Raw genomic sequence first — 8,335 nt, 5'->3', positions numbered from 1 at the left:
CGCCACAAGCACATGGTTAGGGACAGCTTGGTTTAGCCGCTTAGGCCAGGATTTTATTACTTTAGGCCCTCCTATCCACTGATGCTCAAAGCCTTGGGATCCTTTTTATTTACCCTTGCCTTTTGGTTTTAAGGGTTATTGGCTTTTTGCTCTTGCCTCTTGGTTTTAAGAGCTTTTGGCTTTTTCTGCTTGCTCTTTCTTTCTATTATTTTTTTTGCAAGCTTTGTTCTTTGCTGCTTTTTCTTGCTTCAAGAATCATTTTTATGATTTTTCAGATTATCAAATAACATGTCTCCTTGTCATCATTCTTTCAAGAGCCAACATATTTAACATTCTTAAACAACAACTTCAAAAGACATATGCACTGTTCAAGCATTCATTCAAAAAATAAGAAGCATTGTCACCACATCAATATAATTAAACTAAGTTCAAGGATAAATTCGAAACTCATGTACTTCTTGTTCTTTTAAATTAAAACATTTTTCATTTAAGAGAGGTGATGGATTCATAGGACATTCATAACTTTAAGACAAAGTTACTAACTACTAATGATCATGTAATGAAGACACAAACATAGATAAGCACTTTAACATAGAGAAAACGAAAACAGAGAATGTAAGAACAAGGAATGAGTCCACCTTAGTGATGGTGGCGTTTTCTTCTTGAGGAACCAATGATGTCCTTGAGCTCTTCTATATCTCTTCCTTGTCTTTGTTGCTCCTCCCTCATTGCTTTTTGATCTTCTCTTATTTCATGAAGGATGATGGAGTGCTCTTGATGTTCCACCCTTAATTGTCCCATGTTGGAACTTAATTCTCCTAGGGAGATGTTGATTTGCTCCCAATAGTTTTGTGGAGGAAGATGCATTTGAGGCATTTCCGGGATCTCATGGTGATGAGCTTCCTGTGCCTCTTGAGCTCCATGAATGGGCTCTCTTGCTTGCTCCATCCTTTTCTTAGTGATGGGCTTCTCTTCCTCAATGGGAATGTCTCCTTCTATGAAAGCTCCAGCTGAATAACATAGATGGCAGACAAGATGAGGAAAAGCTAGCCTTGCCCCAGGAGAGGGCTTTTCGGCTATTTTGTAGAGTTCAAGGGAGATGACTTCATGAACTTCTACTTCCTCTCCAATCATGATGCTATGGATCATGATGGCCCGATCCACAGTAACTTCAGATCGGTTGCTAGTGGGGATGATGGAGCGTTGGATGAACTCCAACCATCCTCTAGCCACAGGCTTGAGGTCCAGTCTTCTTAATTGAACCGGCTTGCCTTTGGAGTCAATCTTCCATTGAGCTCCTTCCACGCATATGTCCATGAGGACTTGGTCCAACCTTCGATTAAAGTTGACCCTTCTAGTGTAGGGGCGCTCATCTCCTTGCATCATAGGCAAGTTAAACGCCAACCTCACATTCTCCGGACTAAAATCTAAGTATTTCTCCCGAACCATTGTAACATAATTCTTTGGATTCGGGTTCTTACTTTGATCATGGTTCCTAGTGATCCATGCATTGGCATAGAACTCTTGAACCATTAGGATGCCGACTTGTTGGATGGGGTTTGTTAGAACTTCCCAACCTCTTCTTTGGATTTCATGTCGGATCTCCGGATACTCATTTCTCTTGAGCTTGAAAGGGACCTCGGGGATCACCTTCTTCTTGGCCACATCATCATAGAAGTGGTCTTGATGAGCTTTGGAGATGAATCTTTCCATCTCCCATGACTCGGAGGTGGAAGCTTTTGTCTTCCCTTTCCCTTTTCTAGAGGATTCTCCGGTCTTGAGTGCCATCAATGGTAATGGAAAAACAAAAAGCTTATGCTTTTACCACACCAAACTTAGAATTTTGCTCGCCCTCGAGCAAGAGAAGAAAGAATAATAGAAGAAGAAGAAGAAAATATGGAGAAGAGGGGGAGAGGTGTATTCGGCCAAGAAGAGAAGAGAGGGTTGTGTTGTGTGAGAATGAGGAAGAATGGAGGGCTATATATAGGGAAGGGAGGGGGGTTAAGTTTCGGCCATATAGGGTGGGAAATTGATTTTGAATTTTGAAGGTAGGTGGAGTTTATGAGGTAGGTTTATGGGGAAGAGTGGATGGATGTGAGTGGTGAAGTGGTGATAGGGAAGAGAGATTGAGGTGATTGGTGAAGAGTTTTGGGGAAGAGTGTTTATGGGATTGTGTGAAAGAGGGGTGAGAAGAAGTGAGTGGAGGTAGGTGGGGATCCTGTGGGGTCCACAGATCCTGAGGTGTTCAAGGATTTACAACCTTGCACCAAATTAGGCATGCAAAATGCCCTTGCACACAACTCTGGGTGTTCAGCGCCAGATTGGTGCTTGTTCTGGGCGTTGAACGCCCATTTGTTGCCCATTTCTGGCGTTGAACGCCAGAACCATGCTTGTTCTGGGCGTTCAGCGCCAGCTCTTCTCCAGGGTGCATTTCTGGCGTTCAGCGCCAGAACCATGCTCTGTTCTGGCATTGAACGCCCAAAGCATGCTTCTTACTGGCGTTTAAACGCCAGTAAGGTCTTCCTCCAGGGTGTGATTTTTTTTCTGCTGTTTTTGATTCTGCTTTTAATTTTTCTATTTTTTTCGTGACTCCACATGATCATGAACCTAATAAAACATGAAAAACAATGAAAATTAGATAAATAAACATTGGGTTGCCTCCCAACAAGCGCTTCTTTAATGCCAATAGCTTGACAGTGGGCTCTCATGGAGCCTCACAGATGTGCAGAGCTTTGTTGAGACCTTCCAACACCAAACTTAGAGTTTGGATATGGGGGTTTGACACCAAACTTAGAGTTTGGTTGTGGCCTCCCAACACCAAACTTAGAGTTTGACTGTGGGGGATTTGGTTGACTCTGCTTTGAGAGAAGCTTTTTATGCTTCCTCTCCATGGATGCAGAGAGAGATCATTGAGTTGCAAACACAAGGTTGTCCTCATTTATTTGAAGGATCAATTCTCCTCTGTCCACATCAATCATAGCTCTTGCTGTGGCTAGGAAAGGTCTTCCTAGGATGATGGATTCATCCTCATCCTTTCCAGTATCTAGGACTATGAAATCAGTAGGGATGTAAAGGCCTTCAACCTTTACTAACACGTCCTCTACTTGTCCATAGGCCTGTTTTCTTGAATTGTCTGCTATCTCTAATGAGATTTTAGCAGCTTGCACCCCAAAGATTCCCAGTTTCTCTATTACAGAGAGGGGCATGAGGTTTATCCCTGAACCAAGGTCACACAGAGCTTTAAAGATCATGGTGCCTATGGTACAAGGTATTAAGAACTTTCCAGGATCCTGTTTTTTCTGAGGCAATGTCAGTTGATCCAGATCACTTAGTTCATTGGTGAATAAGGGAGGTTCATCTTCCCAAGTCTCAACACCAAATAATTTGGCATTCAGCTTCATGATTGTACCAAGGTACTTGGTAGCTTGCTCTTCAGTAACATCCTCATTCTCTTCAGAAGAGGAATACTCATCAGAGCTCATGAATGGCATAAGGAGGTTTAATGGAATCTCTATGGTCTCTAAATGAGCCTCAGAGTCTTTTGGTTCCTCAGAGGGAAGCTCCTTATTGATCACTGGGCGTCCCAGGAGGTCTTCCTCCTTGGGATTCACGTCCTCCTCTTTTCTTACAGGTTCGGCCATGGTAATTAATTCAATGGCCTTGCACTCTCCTTTTGGATTTTCTTCTGTATTGCTTAGGAGAGTACTAGGAGGGATTTCAGTGATCCTTTTACTCAGCTGGCCCACTTGTGCTTCCAAATTTCTAATGGAGGACCTTGTTTCATTCATGAAACTCACAGTGGCCTTAGATAGATCAGAGACTAAGTTTGCTAAATTAGAGGTATTTTGTTCAGAGTTCCCTGTCTGTTGCTGAGTGGATGATGGAAAAGGCTTGCTATTGCTAAACCTGTTTCTTCCACTATTATTAAAGCCTTGTTGAGGCTTTTGATCCTTCCATGAGAGATTTGGGTGATTTCTCCATGATGGATTATAGGTGTTTCCATATGGTTCACCCATGTAATTTACCTCTGCTATTGCAGGGTTCTTAGGATCATAAGCTTCTTCTTCAAAAGATGCCTCTTGAGTACTGTTGGATGCAGCTTGTATTCCATTCAGACTCTGAGAAATCATATTGACTTACTGAGTCAATATTTTATTCTGAGCCAATATGGCATTCAGAGTATCAATTTCAAGAACTCCCTTCTTCATAGGCGTCCCATTACTCACAGGATTCCTCTCAGAAGTGTACATGAATTGGTTATTAGCAACCATGTCAATGAGTTCCTGAGCTTCTGCAGGCGTTTTCTTTAGGTGAATGGATCCGCCTGTAGAAGTGTCCAATGACATCTTTGATAGCTCAAATAAACCATCATAGAATATATCCAGGATAGTCCATTCTGAAAGCATGTCAGAGGGACACTTTTTGGTCAGTTGCTTGTATCTCTCCCAAGCTTCATAGAGGGATTCACCTTCTTTCTGTCTGAAGGTTTGAACATCCACTCTAAGCTTGCTCAGCTTTTGAGGAGGAAAGAACTTGGCTAAGAAAGCCGTGACCAACTTATCCCAAGAGTTCAGGCTATCTTTGGGTTGAGAGTCCAACCACACTCTAGCTCTGTCTCTTACAGCAAAAGGGAAAAGCATGAGCCTGTAGACTTCAGGATCTACTCTATTATTCTTAACAGTATCACATATCTGCAAGAATTCAGTTAAGAACTGAAAGGGATCTTCAGATGGAAGTCCATGAAACTTGCAGTTTTGTTGCATTAGAGAAACTAGCTGAGGTTTCAGCTCAAAATTATTTTCTCCAATGGTAGGGATGGAGATGCTTCTTCCATGTAAATTGGAGTTAGGTGCAGTGAAGTCACCAAGCATCCTCCTTGCATTATTATTATTTTCGGCTGCCATCTCCTCTTCTTGTTCGAAAATTTCTGAAAGGTGCTTGCTGGATTGTTGTAATTTAGCTTCTCTTAGTTTTTTTTCTTCAGAGTCCTTTCAGGTTCTGGATCTGCTTCAACAAGAATGTTCTTGTCCTTGCTCCTGCTCATATGACAAAGAAGAGGGCACATAAAGAAGAAGAATAATAATAATAGTAGGGATCCTTTATACCACAGTATAGAGATTCCTTTATGTGAGTAGAAGAAAAGAAGAAGAGAAAATCTGAACTCAGAGAGAGAGGGTTCGGATTTTTGGTGAGATGAAGTGTTAGTAGATGAATAAATAAATAGAGGGAGATGGGAGAGAAAGAGAATTTTCGAAAATTATTTTTGAAAAAGAGTTAGTGATTTTTGAAAACAGTTTTTTGAAAAAGGTTAGTAATTTTCGAAAATTACGATCACAAATTAAAATAATTAGTTAATTAAAAAGAAATTTTGAAAAAGAGGGAAGATATTTTCGAAAATTAGAGAGAGAGAGAGTTAGTTAGGTAGTTTTCAAAAAGATAGGAAACAAACAAAAAGTTAGTTAGTTAGTTGAAACAAATTTGAAAATCAATTTTGAAAAGATAAGAAGATAGGAAGTTAGAAAAGATATTTTAAAATCAAATTTTTGAAAAAGATAAGATAAGAAGATATTTTTGAAAAGATATGATTGAAATTAGTTTTGAAAAAGATTTGATTTTTAAAATCACAATTAATGACTTGATTCACAAGAAATCACAAGATATGATTCTAGAACTTAAAGTTTGAATCTTTCTTAACAAGCAAGTAACAAACTTGAAATTTTTGAATCAAAACATTAATTGGTGGTGTTATTTTCGAAAATTATGTGATAAAGTTAAGAAAAAGATTTTTGAAAAATATTTTTATAATTTTCGAAAATAACTAAGAAAAATGAAAAAGATTTGATTTTTGAAAAAGATTTTGAAAAAGATAAGATTTTTAAATTGAAAATTTGATTTGACTCATAAAAACGACTGGATTTTAAAAATTTTTGAAAAGTCAAATCTAATTTTCGAAATTTTAAGAGAGAAAAAGGGAAAGATATTTTTTTTGATTTTTTTGAATTTTCATGATGAGAGAGAAAAACATTAAAATGATGCAATGCATGAAATTTTTAGATCAAAACAATGAATGCATGCAAGAATGCTATGAATGTCAAGATGAATACCAAGAACACTTTGAATGTCAAGATGAACACCAAGAACATATTTTTGAAAATTTTTATATGCAAAGAAAACATGCAAGACACCAAACTTAGAAATCTTTCATGTTTAGACTCTATGGATGCAAGAATGCATATGAAAAACAAGAAAAGACACAAAACAAGAAGACATCAAGATCAAACAAGAAGACTTACCAAGAACAACTTGAAGATCATGAAGAACACTATGAATGCATGAATTTTTCGAAAAATGCAAGATGAATATGCAATTGACACCAAACTTACAATTTGACTCAAGACTCAAACAAGAAACACAAAAATATTTTTGATTTTTTTTATGATTTTCTAATTTTTTTTTGGTTTTTTCAAAAATTATTTAGAAAAAGAAAAATAAGGATTCCAAAATTTTTAATATGAATTCCAGGAATCTTATGCTCTTTAGTCTAAAGCTCCAATCTGAGGGTTAGGCATGACTTGATAGCCAGCCAAGCTTTAGTATGTAACTCAGACATGACACGCCTGACATTCCCTACCCAAAAGAATTAGGCATGGCTTTACAGCCAGCCAGGCTTCAACATGCTTCAAGAAACACTAGAATTCATTCTTAAAAATTCTGAAGAAAAATATTTTTTTGAAAACATTTTTATTTTTTTCGAAAACAGATGAGAATTTTTTTGAAAGATTTTTGAAAATTTTTTGAAAAGAAAACAAAAAGAAAGTTACCCAATCTGAGCAACACGATGAACCGTCAGTTGTCCAAACTCGAACAATCCCCGGCAACGGCGCCAAAAACTTGGTGCACGAAATTGTGATCCCTGGTAATGGCTCCAAAAACTTGGTGCTCTACTCTCAATTCATAATTTGTCACAACTTCGATACAACTAACCAGCAAGTGCACTGGGTCGTTCAAGTAATAAACCTTACGTGAGTAAGGGTCGATGCCACGGAGATTGTTGGTATGAAGCAAGCTATGGTCACCTTGTAAATCTCAGTCAGGTGGATATAAAATAGTTATGGTGTTTTCAAAAATAAATAATAAAAGAAGGATAGAAATACTTATGTAAATCATTGGTGAGAATTTCAGATAAGCGCATAGAGATGCTTTCGTTCCTCTGAACCTCTGCTTTCTTGCTGTCTTCATCCAATCAGTCTTACTCCTTTCCATGGCTGGCTTTATGTAAAGACATCACCTCTGTCACTGGCTACTTTTAATCCTCTCTGGAAAATGGCCCAAATGCTCTGTCACAGCACGGCTAATCGTCTGGAGGCATCACCGTGATCAATGGCTGCGTCCTATTCCTCTCTGTGAAAATGGTCCAATGCGCTGTCACTGCATAGCTAATCATCTGGAGGTTCTCGATCATACCGGAATAGGATTTACTATCCTTTTGCGTCTATCACTACGCCCAGCACTCACGAGTTTGAAGTTCGTCACAGTCATTCAATCCCAGAGTCCTACTCGGAATACCACAGACAAGGTTTAGACTTTCCGAACTCTCATGAATGCCGCCATCAATCTAGCTTATACCACGAAGATTCTGATTAAGAGATCTAAGAGATACTCATTCAATCTAAGGTAGAACGGAAGTGGTTGTCAGGCACGCGTTCATAGGGAATGATGATGATTGTCACGTTCATCACATTCAGGTTGAAGTGCGAATGAATATCTTAGAAGTGAAATAAGATGAATTGAATAGAAAAACAGTAGTACTTTGCATTAATCTTTGAGGAACAGCAGAGCTCCACACCTTAATCTATGGAGTGTAGAAACTCTACCGTTAAAAATACATAAGTGAAAGGTTCAGGCATGGCCGAATGGCCAGCCCCCAAAACGTGATCACAGGATCAAAAATACAATCCAGGATGTCTAATACAATAGTAAAAAGTCCTATTTATAATAAACTAGCAACTAGGGTTTACAGAAGTAAGTAATTGATGCATAAATCCACTTCCGGGGCCCACTTGGTGTGTGCTTGGGCTGAGCTTGAATGTTACACGTGCAGAGGTCATTCTTGGAGTTGAACGCCAGGTTTAGATCCTTTTCTGGCGTTCAACTCTGGCTTGTGACGTGTTTTTGGCGTTTAACTCCAGACTGCAGCATAGAACTGGCGTTCAATGCCCTTTTGCGTCCTCTAAACTTGGCCAAAGTATGGACTATTATATATTGCTGGAAAGCCCTGGATGTCTACTTTCCAACGCAATTGAAAGCACACCATTTTGGGTTCTGTAGCTCCAGA

The 8,335-nt window shown here is 38.9% G+C and overlaps 1 non-coding gene across 1 annotated transcript; it reads left to right on the top strand.

The window, feature by feature from the left end:
• Positions 1 to 4,400: 4,400 nt before the first annotated feature.
• LOC148580461 (small nucleolar RNA R71) lies at positions 4,401 to 4,508 on the top strand. Its single transcript, XR_015896643.1, has one exon. It is a non-coding gene; the product is annotated as a small nucleolar RNA R71 (small nucleolar RNA).
• The last annotated feature ends 3,827 nt before the right edge of the window (positions 4,509 to 8,335 follow it).

Source organism: Arachis ipaensis, chromosome B10, assembly GCF_059453495.1.
Source record: "Arachis ipaensis isolate K30076 ecotype BB chromosome B10, ASM5945349v1, whole genome shotgun sequence".
In the NCBI taxonomy this organism is placed as follows: domain Eukaryota; kingdom Viridiplantae; phylum Streptophyta; class Magnoliopsida; order Fabales; family Fabaceae; genus Arachis; species Arachis ipaensis.
The sequence above is the reverse complement of the archived record's forward strand: the minus strand, read 5'-3'. Positions and strand labels throughout refer to the sequence as shown.